Genomic DNA, 13725 nt, shown 5'->3' on the forward strand with positions numbered 1-13725 from the left:
TTTCATTGCAGGGAGGTTATTCTTGGGTCCCATTTATTATTATATTTTTTATTTAAATATTTCTGTGGGGACGATATTGCTTCTTGGCTCCATTTCTATATAATATTGTCATTTAAAAATTTTGTGGGGAGGTTACAAGGTTATGCAACAAATGTCATTGGAACTCTATCCTGCAGTGTCATATCCCAACGTTAAAGTTCTGACAAGGAAATGTTACAGCTTTAATTACATAATTTCAATAATTTCTTGTTGTTAGGAGTCTTCTAAGACACAGGAAATAATGCTTAGAGAGAAAAAATAAAGCTCTTGATATTAGCTGATGATATCAGAGGCAGGAAAGGACTTGGAAGGGATAAAAATCATACATTGTAGAAATTCCTACCTGGAATTTCCGTTGGTTGTTTTAAAAATGGTAAAATTCCACCAACCAACATGTTGCCCCCTCCCAGTGGTGTAATGTAATGCAGCGTGGAGGGGCAGCTGGTCAGCACACCTCCCTCCTGGGATTTTTTTGACTGTGGAACCACTACTAATCGGTCAAGCAGCTCCTCACAAGACTGAGTGCATTCTGTACCAGTCACCCCCACCAAGGAAAAAATCACTGGCAGTACCAGCAATCGAACCCACGTCCACCAAATGGCAGTTAGTTGAAGGGTACAGCTAAGGAGGCAGACAATGGAATGGATAGTGTGTTAAAGAGCAGTTCTAAGATGCACATAAGACAAGGATAATGGAATGTAGTCAAGTTGAGAGGGAATTACAAGGGATGACCAAAAGGTTTCCATTTGAAAGCTGTACAAGCAGGGGTCGAAAAGCTTCTACCCTAACAAATAAAGAATGACAGAAATTTCATAATATCAATTCATTTGTCTATATAATACCTGTGTACACTAATACACTTGAAGGCATGCTCAGATAACTTCTGCAAACCATTCAAATAAAAGGTCTTTGATTTCAAGTCCAATAAAGCATCAGTGACTGCATCATCATCCTTTGAGGTATTTTTTTTAGGTTTGGGAAAAGGAAAAAGTCTGACACAGTCAGATCTGGAGAATATGGCAGGTGATCTGAGAATTCGAACCCACAGTCGTGCAGAGTTTCCAATGTTGCGAGGTCTTTGTGCACTGTTGCACTGTCCTGATGCTAAAGAGTTCAGTGAGCCAATTTTCCACACCTCGTTTTCCTTATCTCTTCTCTCAAATAGCACAGGAAGATGCAACAGTATAAAGCATTGATAGTTGCAACCTTTAGCAAGTAATCCACCATAATTACCCCTTTTGCACCACAGGAGACCAAAGCCGTCACTGTACCAGCTGATTTTTGCAAGTGGATTGTTTTTATTTTTTGTGTATGTGTAGGATGTTTTCATTGCTGTGACTCTTCTTCTGTCTCAGGATCAAAGTGGTGAACCCACATTTTGTCCATTGTGACATACCTTGCAAGAAAGCCATCTTCATTCACTTCAAATTGGCGGATCATTTCTTCACAACACTGCACGTGTTCCTGTATCTCATCTGCACTCGAGTCTTTGTGGACCCACCGAGATGAAACTTTCAGCATTCCCAAAATATCCACAACAGTGTCATGAGCACACCTGTGTGAGATTCTAAATGTGGCTCAATGATCCTGCAAAACTGTATTGTGAATTGTAGTCACTGTTTCATCAGTGGCAGGCATCCCATTCCTTGGTGCCTTCTCTTGCACTCATTCTTCTGTGTTTGAAGTCAGACACCCAGTTTTTCACTGTTGCACAAGACGGAACACTGTCCGTAAGTGTATTCTGCGTGTCCTCCACAATTTCCTTGGACATCATTCCCTTCAAATGAAGGTATTCAACCACTACACAGCCCTTGATTCTCCCAATATTCACCACTTTGCTCCACCACAGTATACAATGCATCTTAGTGGCTACACTAATGAAGCTGGAGCTGCGACATTTGACTTGCATACCCATAAAAGGTCACCATAAAAGTAGGTGGTTGTGTTTGTGTGAGACATTACAGTAACTATCTGGGGCTAGAAACTGTTGAGCCACCCCTCATATGCCAATCGGGCAAAATTATGATGAGAACTGAGGCAATCATCCTACCAGTGCACTACGTTGAAGATGCCCATTTGTAGAACACTGTGTCCTGCTTTGTCAAGAAGTCCATCACTGCTTGCTGCACACCCTCTTCCAACAGGAGTCATTGATCCTTCAAGGCCTTTCTAAGGGACCAAAGGCATGATGACCACACAGGTAGAGAGATCAGGACTGTAGGGTGGCTACTTGAGTGTCTCCCACTTTAGCTGGTGTCTGCAATATGGGGATGTGTATTATCCAACTTGATGCACCAGTGCACAGTGGTGGTTTTCAACAGATGTGCTGCTTCATACACATTGTTCAATCTATGATGGATGTCTACCAGTGTTTGGCCTCCAGCAGCTGAGAAAAGAACAACAGTATGTGATTCTGTTTGGACGTATTTGGTAATAACGCTGCCGCAGCTCAAATTTGTACATGCACTTCAGAAAAGCACAAATGCCACACATTGCTTACATGTCAGTGCTGCTGTAACCACACTGGAGTCACGCTATGTTGCTTTTACTCTGTGGCAACAACCTTGAATGGGAACTTTTTCATTGTCCATTACACGAGGTTTGTTCGGAAAATACGTATAAAAGTTGAATAATGTCTTTATGTTACAGGTTGCAGTCACCGCCGGGCGGGACTACTGCTGTAATCAATCCCATCAACGCTCAGTTTGAGTGTGCGGCAGCTTGTTGACAGTTACCCTTTTTCACCTGCCATCGGCATGGAGCTCTCCTGATTGAGGAATAGCGCATCAACATCAAGTTTCTTGTAAAGGTAGGCAAGAATAGCCATGAGATTTTTGAGGGTTTGAAACAGGTTTACGGAGACAATTCTCTGAGGAAACCAACTGTGAACAAGTGGTTAAAAAGATTCTGGGATGGCCAAGAATAAGTGAATGATGACTCACACCCATCGACATCGAGTTCCGATGCAAATGTTGAACGAATTCGGGCTTGTGTTCTGAATGACCGTAGATTGACAGTCAGAATGATTGCTGATGAGCTGTCAATCCCCAAAACAATCGTTCATGAAATCCTGATACAAAAACTTGAAATGAAGCAATTGTGTGCGAAAATCGTACCGAAGCTCTTGACGCCAGAACAGAAAGCAAAGAGGGTTGAGTGCTGTGAGGATTGGTTGGAAGCAGAGGAATGAGGGAGCTTTCTCAACTGAGTCATCACTGGAGATGAGTCCTGGTTTTACAGATTCGATGTGGAGCTCAAATCTCAAAGCAAGGAATAGAAACTAGCAGGAGAACCGAGAATAAAAAAAGTCGTGAAAATGAAGGTCCGATGTGAAGACAGTGTTGATTGTTTTCTTTGATTCTAGGAGCATTGTCCCTCCCAGCCAGAGAGTGAACAGAAATTTTTACGTTGAAGTTCTGACACGTCTCAGAGCTCATGTGGCCCGAGTTCGACCAGAGTTGGCAAAAGGGGGCAGGTGGATCCTTCGTCACGACAATGCGCCCCTGCTCACATGTTGCTCATTGTGCCCAAGGGTTTGGCCCAAAGCTCAATAACCGTGACAGACCACACGCCTTTTTCACCCCCGTGTGACTTCTTCATGTTCCCGAAATGCAAAATGGTGCTTCGGGGGCGGCACTTGGGAGATGTGGAAGCCGTCAAGGCGGAAATGACACGGCACCTGAAGACTTTCAGCAATGTTATCAACAGTGGAAATGGCATTGGCAGAAGTGTATAACATCTCGGGGCGAGTATTTTGAAGGAGACCGTATTGTAATACCTGAATAATTGTAAAATAAATTTGTTATTCAACTTTTATACATATTTTCTGGACAAAACCTCGTAGACTATGAAATGAGACACTGAAGATAATAGAAGTGTTTTGTTATTTGGGTAACAAAATTATTGGTGATGGCTGACACAGAGAGGATATAAAATGCAGGCTGGACTGTCTGATGGAAAGAATATCTGAAAAAGAGGAATATGTTAAGAGAGGATGTAAATTTAAATGTTAAGCGGTCTTTTCTGGAGGTGTAGCCTTGCTCCAAAACAAGATGTGAACAACAAGCAGTTCAAGCTAGGAAAGGATAGTATCTTTTGAAATGTGTTTCTAGAAAGAAATTTTGATGATTACATGGATGAAACATAAAGGTAAACTCTGTCCATTGGTACTGGCCGACCACCGTGTCATCCTCTGCCAATGACGTCCAGCACACCACTATCCTGCCTGGTCAGTTTTCTTGACCCCAAGCCCTGCTTGCTCGAGTAGCTTCTCAGCTGGCATCACAAGGGTGAATGGACACCGTTCCAATCCTCTCACCCAGGAAAAATCCCTGGCAGTACCGGGGATCTAAACCTGTGTTCTCCCCATGATAGGCAGCAGCAGTGAACACTAAGTTACAGAGGTGGTCATCAAGTGGATGGATGACTAGGACTGGTACTAGATACCCTCTGTGTGGCACCTAGAGGTAGCTTATGGAATAATTTGTAGTTGCAGATCAAATTACTGAGGAGATGGTACTGAATGAAATTGAGGAGAAAAGAAATTTTCAGCACGACTTGACTAAAAGAAGGAACTGGTTGATAAGACATACCCTGATGCATAAAGACTGAAATTTGCTTTTTGAAGAAATACTCTTTTTCTACATAACAGATACCATTGTTCAGACATTTGTCATAGCAGTAAGCCAACTTTTCTATGCCCTCTTCATAGAAAAATACCACCAGTGAAGACCTCCAATACTGATCACACTTTCTTACATCATCATTGGTGTTGAAGCACCTTCATCCTGCTTGATGATGAAGTAAAAGTGGTAGTCGGAAGATGTGAGATCAGCACTGATTGGCAGGTGGTCGAACTGTTCCCAATTGAATTGTTAGTAAGGTTTTCAGTGCCACCAGCAGAAATGAAACGTGATGTCATGAAGCAACATAATGATTCGATTGAGAATTTCGCAACCTTTGTTTTGAATAGTGTGATCGAGTTCTCTCGGTGTTTTGCAGTATCATACCGCTTTCATGATTTCAGCTCGGAGAAGGAACTCAACAAGCAGAATGCCTTGTAGGTCCTAGAATCCATTTCACCTGATTTTTTTGCACTGACAACTTCGTTCTGTTTTTTTTTTTTTTTTTTTTTTTGGGGGGGGGGGGGGGGGAGGAGGAGGATTGTCATACTGTGAGTTCCTTCACTCCATAGATTGTTGTTTTTATTTTGGAGTGTCATGAAAAAACCCAAGTTTCAGCACCAGTCACGATTCTATTTAAGAATTCATCTTCCTCATCACTGTATTCAGTGCTGAAATGTCAAAACTCCGCAAAGGCACAATTTTGTAGGCATTTTTGGAACACAATTCGCAAACATTTAAGCAATTTATCACTGAGTCATGCAGAACAGTTTCTGAAATACATTCTTATTATGAACCATCAGTTTTCATGAATTTTCTAATTCATTTTCTCACCCATACCATCAGTGACAACAGAAGGCTGTTCAATACATGCTTCATCATGAATGTTTGTTGAACTGTCTCATCCACTTTCTCACCATAAATATCTACAAGTTGATGAATTTCAGTTGGCTTAATGTTCTGTGTGTTGAATCACAACATAACAGAGTGCACTTCACAGTCACTGGGCTCAGAGGTTGTCTTAAACATTTTGAATGATCACTAACAAATAGAAATACAACAAAATCCCGCTCCAGTGTCGACTGTGGAAAGACAATGAACCAGAGAAATGTGTGAACCTACAACACAAGTGGTGCAGTGGCAGTAGAATGATTTGGTACTTACTTTCAGGATGCTCCTCATACTTTGAACTTCAGTGGAAGTGCTAGTCACCTTTTAATGTAAATTTTTGCTTATGATGGAAACTATGTTTAAACAGTGTGTGTGGGTGGTGAGAAGGGTTATTTAACAGTTGAACTATCTTTGTTTTGTTTATCTCTCTCTAGTCATGACAGGTAATGTGATTCAAGGACAGAGGTACTTTCTGACTTACCTTAGTCAAGCTCCAACTCTTCTGTCCTGTACAGCTACTTGCTTTTATCCTGAGGTTGTTACTCTCTGGCCTGGTTGGGTTTAAAGCTGGTTCATTAGAAATGAAGCTGCTCCTAAAAAATTGTATACATTGTGTAAAAAAAAAACTACATTTACAAGGAATTTGTGGGGTCAGAGGACATAGAGATACACTTCATTACATGTCACTGGTGTGCACCATGTTCCTGATATGGATCCGTTAAAGTTTTGATGTTAGTAATGCTCAAGAGATGGTGTGACTATTGGTTTAGGGGCATTTCTGAAAAGATCGCCTGTCTACATTATGGCGCAACTGGAATATGCTTGCTCAAAACAACCAAGTGCATTCAACTGAACTGGTAACCAGCTCTTCTGCAGTGCTTCATACACCATCATCATCTCCCCCTATAAAAAAGAAATTTAGAGGCAGTCACATAAAAAAGGTTAATTTTCTCTCCTAAACACTCGAAAATTGTGTGTATGTAGTCTTTTTTTGTTTTAATACACCCTGTATATGAAAAAGAGCTGTCACCATTACCTACACTGCTTACATGGTGTTAATTTGCACACAGATTTCTGGTTGTTCCACTGGAAAGCTTACCAAGACATTTACAGTATAAAGCCGATACAGGTGAGTAACTTAAAAATGTACACAGCTCAAAGGTAGTACAACTGCAACTCTGTAGAATTACCATGTCTTTCATGCAGTACAACATTTTTAACCGTGCAATTATAATATTCATGTAACTGATATTATTTAGTGATGAGACTTCTGGGGTAAGCTACGAAGTAATTACTCCATACTGTACAGTAAAACAAAACAGCCTCACTGTTAATATTTCTCATATAGGTAATGGGAACAAAGGAACCAACAAAATTAAGAAGAACATTAGCATTTTTTTTAAATTCATCTATCTTTTACAGAAAAAACAGTAAATTTCAACCATAAATGTTTCGTAGGCACGTTACAACATTAACAAACACTGCATTATAATTTGTGACCATACATTACATATATTTTCTCTGAAAATGTCTTTAGTAACAATGCACTACACTTGTTACAAGAAACATTGTGTCCTGTCTTATTCAGTGGTCTTTGTTTTACTTCTTTAATTATTTGGCACTTCAGTTCCATGGAACACTATTTAATGTGCAACTATATACTTGATTATTTTTATTACTCAACATGCGTAATATTACTTAAAGGTTAATTTTATGATCAACTTACAGAAACAGTTAGGTTAAGAAACATCGATGTATGCCGATGGTCACTTGGCGATCGTCTATCATCTACCTGCAGTCTGTCACTGCTAGATAGTGTTGAAACCATAGGCTAGGTGGAAGACTCACTGGACAAAAAATTGTTAGAACTACCTACCTACATACATACATGGGTGAAAAGCAGTTCTGCTGGTCTCAAAAAACTTTATTGTGCACTTCTGTTCCAAATGACAACTTAAATGAAACCTCACATCTACAGTAATTTCACCAATAAGGTGGGCTACAAATAGATTGTAATATTCTGACCTGAGTAACTCTTCAGCAAGTAGAGCTACATAATATGTGCTACTGTTTTTATATGAACACTAACACTAGTCATGTTTACAATAGAAACAATAATTAGGTCCAGTACATTTAAAATTGTATGCCTACAGCAAGCAACACTACAACCAGAATGTCCTGCTTGTTGAAAATGAAAATTCATCAAAATACTTGTAGTACACACTGAAATTGCTTACATCCATTCTCTATTGATGCAATAATGCTAAAACTCATAGCCAAAGGCAATTGCACATTGTTGTGGGGAACTAGAATAACTAAATAATATCTGTATTCATTTGAGTTTGTTTCACTAAGATCTAGATTATGTTGTCACAGTGGATATAATAACTTATGTCCCCTTGTTCTCACATTAACTGATTATAGTTTTCAATTTTGGCCAATTGATGTAAGTCTGTCTTGTAACTCCTTCATGTTCATTGTTATTGGCAATAACGTTATTAGCTATTATCATCTTTGATGACAATACAAAACTCGAAGGTTACAAACTCTGTTAGTAAACAAGTCAATGCATTCTGCACCAGCACTTAACTATTAAAACAAAACCTCTTTCAAATTTTGTTTACATTCAGTGCTATTCATTTTGTTGTAAGGCTTGTGTTTAGTATAAATAACCAATAGTGCATCTGTAGGCCTTATCAGTTTCGACATTAAAACTGTACCATGCAGAACAGCATTTCTCTGACCAACTGGAAGTAACGTTTAAGTATTCAGAGCATTTGCCTCAATTTGATCCCATAGATTGCCACTTTACTGATGTGGCCTTTAATAAATTAAAAAGAGCATCTCTCTTGAAATATTTACAAACTGAATACTGTTGAACAACACGTATGTACATTTCGACACAGTTATACAATTGAAAATATTGACAGATGCTCCTAAAATTTCTTTTGCAACCTGAATACCGAAACATGTTCTAGGAACTACCTTAAAATGTTAAAATTCTACAAGAGGCTCTACACTGGAAGACACTCTATTTCATTTTTATATTATTGCAGAAGGGCAGGAGCAAGATAAGGTACTTTCAGGGAACGACTGCCAAGTACAAGTAATTACCAATATCTTGCAGGTTCCAGTACTGACCATGGTCTTATTATCATCCAGTTAGAAACATTCACACAATGTTAATCACAGCAGAAGCACTTCCACTACAATGGTTGTGCCAAGTATGCTCCTAAGCCCTGTTGTTCTCATTTACTTTTATGTGGTTTATATTGTTCATTGATAAACAATGGCATCCTAGCAGACACTGTAGAAATAAACTTGCTTGGACCAAGTTCAATATGACAGATGTTAAATGTTTATTAGTATTTCTGTCACAACAATAGAAGGTAAGTGAGGTTGCTCCACACCAAAATTATAAAAATGTTTACTGCCAACACCAGTTGTTCTACTCCAAAATCAAACTAAATTGTCAGGTCTTCTGTGTGGTTCCTGCCAAGCAGAGTTCCTTTATGTTGGGAGCAAACATTTTACTGAATTTTATGAACCAGTGCTTAAGGGACAAGTTTTCTAGAACTTGTGATTTAGTGGAAAGCAAAGAGAAAAGTCAATGAAATGAGAAATTAGAATGTGTGAGAATCAGGCCAGTGGCTATATAATCTAGGTGGTGCATGGAACTGGGTTCTCAAGGCTGTGAAGAGACAGTGAAATGTTTATGTTCCTTTGAAAGATCTAATGGCACAAAGTAAGGATTATGTATGCCAATCAAGGACTATTTAAGACCATGACAGTTGGTCCTCTTGACTAGGGGCACAAGAGAACAAGCCACACACCAGAAGAAAGGGAAACAATATTGTGAACTGCCATGCCAGTTAGACAAATGTGTAAATTCATTATCAGAACACGTAACAGGTATTGCTAACAGGAGTGTCTACATCCATCTCAAACCTTAGAGGAATTCTTGCCTCCGTGAGTAAAAAGTTCAAATGGCTGCATTTGGAATTAATTATCTTTAAACACATTTTGCTCACTAACTGGGAGTTTTCGTTAGGTCAATACATGCCTAAGATGTCATTTTTCATGAGCAACACTGTGTTGATCACTAACTGCGTGAACAAAGAACAGCTCTCAAGCATACTAAACATCAATGACCCACTGCCTACTGGAATAATGAAGCTTTCTTTATGGACCGCATTTTGATCACTTGGGAGAAGCAATCACTAGTTTATAGTGGGCTGTAATGATTTCAAGTGTAATATCTCACTTCACCTCGTACAATTTATAACTTTGGCATTCTGCTGTGATTAGTGCATTGCTTAACAAATCAAAGAAGTAAACAACAGTTAGCCAAGATATGGGACCTCTTTTCCTTTTCTCTTTTTATAATACCTGCCACTCTGTCTGTGTCATGTTAATAGAAACTGACAATCATAGCACCCGCAATGGTTCAATTTTCACTTTCACAAAAAGAAAACCAGACTGTCTGTGGGTTTGGTGTTCAGCAGGAGGCAAAACCTTGTTAGTGGTCTGGCTGTGAGACTCAAAAGCATTCTAATCCCTGTGCTTACAACACTGGGTTTTGAGAGAACTGTCGGGAGGCGGCAGTGTTCTGCTTGGCAGGTCCTGAAACACACAAAGTGTGGCAAAAATTACTATTGGGACAGTAATGCATTAAGTCACTAGAAACTGCTGTCAGGTAGAACCACTGTACTGAATAATAACCAGAAGCATTTCTATAAGTATTGCATATGAGTGCAGCTTATGGACACGAGTTCAGAATCCCTTTCTTACGTGCAGGAATTTACACTAGATTATAGCGCAACAGATGTAGGGACCTAGATTAAGTTTGTTCATTGTGGATGTTTATTCAGTGTAAATACAGAAAATTGCAACACACTCATTTCATCCTTTTCAACAGAACAACCAAAGGAAATAGAAAATCTAGCTGAAGAAATTAATAAATTACACCACAAAATTCACTTCACTTCACTGTAGAAATGAAACACCAGATGACATTAACAAAGCCTTATATAGAAATGCTACAATTACCAGTGTTACCATACATAACCCTTCTTGCTATCCAGATCAATATAAAAAAGCGTTCTTCAGAAGAATGTTTAATCACATGCTTAAAGACCCAATGGATACAAGTGAAAGATAAAAAGAAACAAAAATTGTAAAATCAGCTGCCTCCAGTATGAATACAATCCTGCTGTAATACATAAATTAAACCAACCAATTTCTGGACAACCACCCCCAAACAGGAAGACCATTTTTGTAATAAGCTGACCTTCCTTATGGAAGATTTAATACCAAATTGCCAACCTCTTCAAGTTGTATTGTAAACGTGTTGCGCTTGGGGCACATGATACTCATTAAAGCCTGTACTATGGTAAGTTAACGGGCTTCACCTCACGAGAGAGGATATTTGTATAGATATTGCCTGCGTGTACCTGAATGGAGGCAAATCAGACTTACACCCACTCTGTAATAACAATGATACGTCAAGCAAGTTCGAAATGCAACTACACATCAGAACGGACAAAAAGCAACACAGAAGATGCTACCAATTTTTTAATCATACAGTCGCCAGCCTAATTAGGCATTAACTGAGTTTCTTTCCTGTACAAGTTGATGTACATTCATGCAAAACAACACGTAGTAACACTGCATAATATAGTGAATTTTAGAACCAGAAAAATCTATTGAACTGATAATTTCACTTTCTGTACTTATATGGATAATCCATATATACATAACACTACACTATAATGTTTACTACAAAATTTCATACTGTCTATTGATCTGATTAAAATCAGGCATAGGTTACCCTAGAAATAGCAATTTCGAGCCACAAACAAAATGTCAATTTTAATAAAGATAAAACACTGATAAATTTTTGGCTTTTATATTGACTTTAACTTTTGCTGGTCAAATCAATTTAGAACACTTCAGAATTCAAATGAATAAAAATAAGAAAAGGGGTGGGGGGCCTTGAAACTGTTATGATCACTGTATTAAACAAAAATTAATTACTGACACCATTATGCGCTCAAGATTTCCAATATATGAGTTACTACTCTTTTCATCTTATTTCCTACTCATTTAAATACCTTTATATCTGTCTCGAAATAATAAAACTTCATTACTAAATCAATGTTAAAGTTATCTTCCAACTTTGTCACACCTTTGTTGCTCATTAACAAAACAATTCTTTAAACACCATTCTAACATAGTTAGGTCTGCAGGTAATTATTATTAACACAAACTTTAATTTTTCATCTCGGGACACTCGGATTGCACAACATTTGGAAAGTACCCTGTCTAGGTTAGTTGTGAGGATAATTAAATGATAGGAAAGTTCTGGTAAAATTTAAGTTGTTATTGAACAGTATGGAACAAAAGTAACACTGGTCCATACCAATACAGTACTAAAAGTTTCAACCTGTTTGCGGCGGTTGGCGGGCGGCGAGGCACAGAGCACACATACAACCACAGCTATGGCTCTTGATGTATCGGCACTTTATTTCTTCATAGCGTCACAGTACTTTTCCATTTAGAGCCTCCACCAGCTTCAACTGTCCCCTACTGACATGCAGTGTCCATGGATTCAAGAGGATGTCTCCATGCCTGTACGTGTCCATCTGTGCGACAGTTTGAAGTGAGACTCGTCCAACCAGGCAACATGTTTCCAGTCATCAACAGTCCAATATTGGTGTTGATGGCCCCAGGTGAATCATAAAGCTTTGTGTCGTGCAGTCATCAAGGGTACACAAGTGGACCTTCAGCTACAAAAGTTCATATCGATGATGGTTCACACTCTGACACTTGTTGATGGCCCAACATTTAAAGATTTGCAGAAGGGTGGCACTTCTGTCACTTTGAACGATTCTCTTCAGTTGTTGATCCTGTTTTTGCAGGATCTTTTTTCGGCTGCAACAATGTCGGAGATCTGATGTTTTACCAGATTCCTGATATTCACTGTATGCTCATACGGGAAAATAACCACTTCATTGTTACCTGTGAGATGCTTTGTCCCATTGCTCATACGCCCACTATAACACCACATTTAAATTCACGTAAATCTTGATAAGATGCCATTGTAGCAGCACTAACCAATCTAACATCTGTGCCAGACACTTGTTGTCTTATATAGGCATTGCCAACTGCAGTGCCATATTCAGTATGTTTACATATCCCTGTATTTGAATATGCATGATTGTGCCAGTTTTGTTGGCAATTCACAGTACATACATATCCTGTGATGGTATCTTACCAACTGCCGGCACAACCACTCCACATACTGTGATGGAAGAGGTACATGATAGTGAATGTGTTGTGTTGTTGGTATTCTGGGACCATTTTTTCCTCAGAAAAAAAAAACCGTTACTTTGATATGCTCTGGCTGACTCCTGAGACACAGTCTTTTTCCAGTAATATGGTGCACTGCCACATTGGGCTCAAACTGTTGCGGACGAGGTGTTACGAGGTATGCTGAATTGGCAGGGGTGGTCCTATTCCCTGGTGTTCTAGGCCACCAGGCATTAGAAAGATGGGCTTGTTTCTATCAGCATACACCAAGGACAGAGTCTACCAAGCAGCTGTCAACCACATCAAAAAGTTAATGAACAAAATCATCTCTGCCCTTGCCACAGGTGATGCAGACATAATGTGCTGAATGTGGATAGATCCTGATAACAGACTGGAAATGTGTGCACCAGTGGTGGTGGGCACAATGTTGAAATTGATTAACCTGCATAAAATCTTTGTGACACTATATCACATTAGCCAAACATGGTGTGAATACCTTAGGTCTAATTAGTTTGGATGCTGTAACTTTTGAGACACTCTGTATATCCTCTGCCCATTGCAGGTTAAAAACCTTATTGTGCTGTCAGAGGCCTTGATATGTTCTCAGAAAGAGGCAAAACCACCACACATCTCAAGTCACCTACTGTCCAGTTTATGTGGTATTTGCTCCACTGACAACATGTACATTTTTATGTCTCAGTAGTCTTCTGCAAGGGACTCATTGCATGCAACTTGCCATCACAGTATTTGGCTGAAAACTAGTAGACATGGGTCTGCAGTGATCCCTGTTGTGTTTGAGACTGACTGTCAATGGAAACTTATAACGTTCATCTCTATGACTAACTACGAGTTAGGATCTTAA

The sequence above is a fragment of the Schistocerca serialis genome, unplaced genomic scaffold (genome assembly GCF_023864345.2).
Source record: "Schistocerca serialis cubense isolate TAMUIC-IGC-003099 unplaced genomic scaffold, iqSchSeri2.2 HiC_scaffold_1351, whole genome shotgun sequence".
Taxonomy (NCBI): domain Eukaryota; kingdom Metazoa; phylum Arthropoda; class Insecta; order Orthoptera; family Acrididae; genus Schistocerca; species Schistocerca serialis.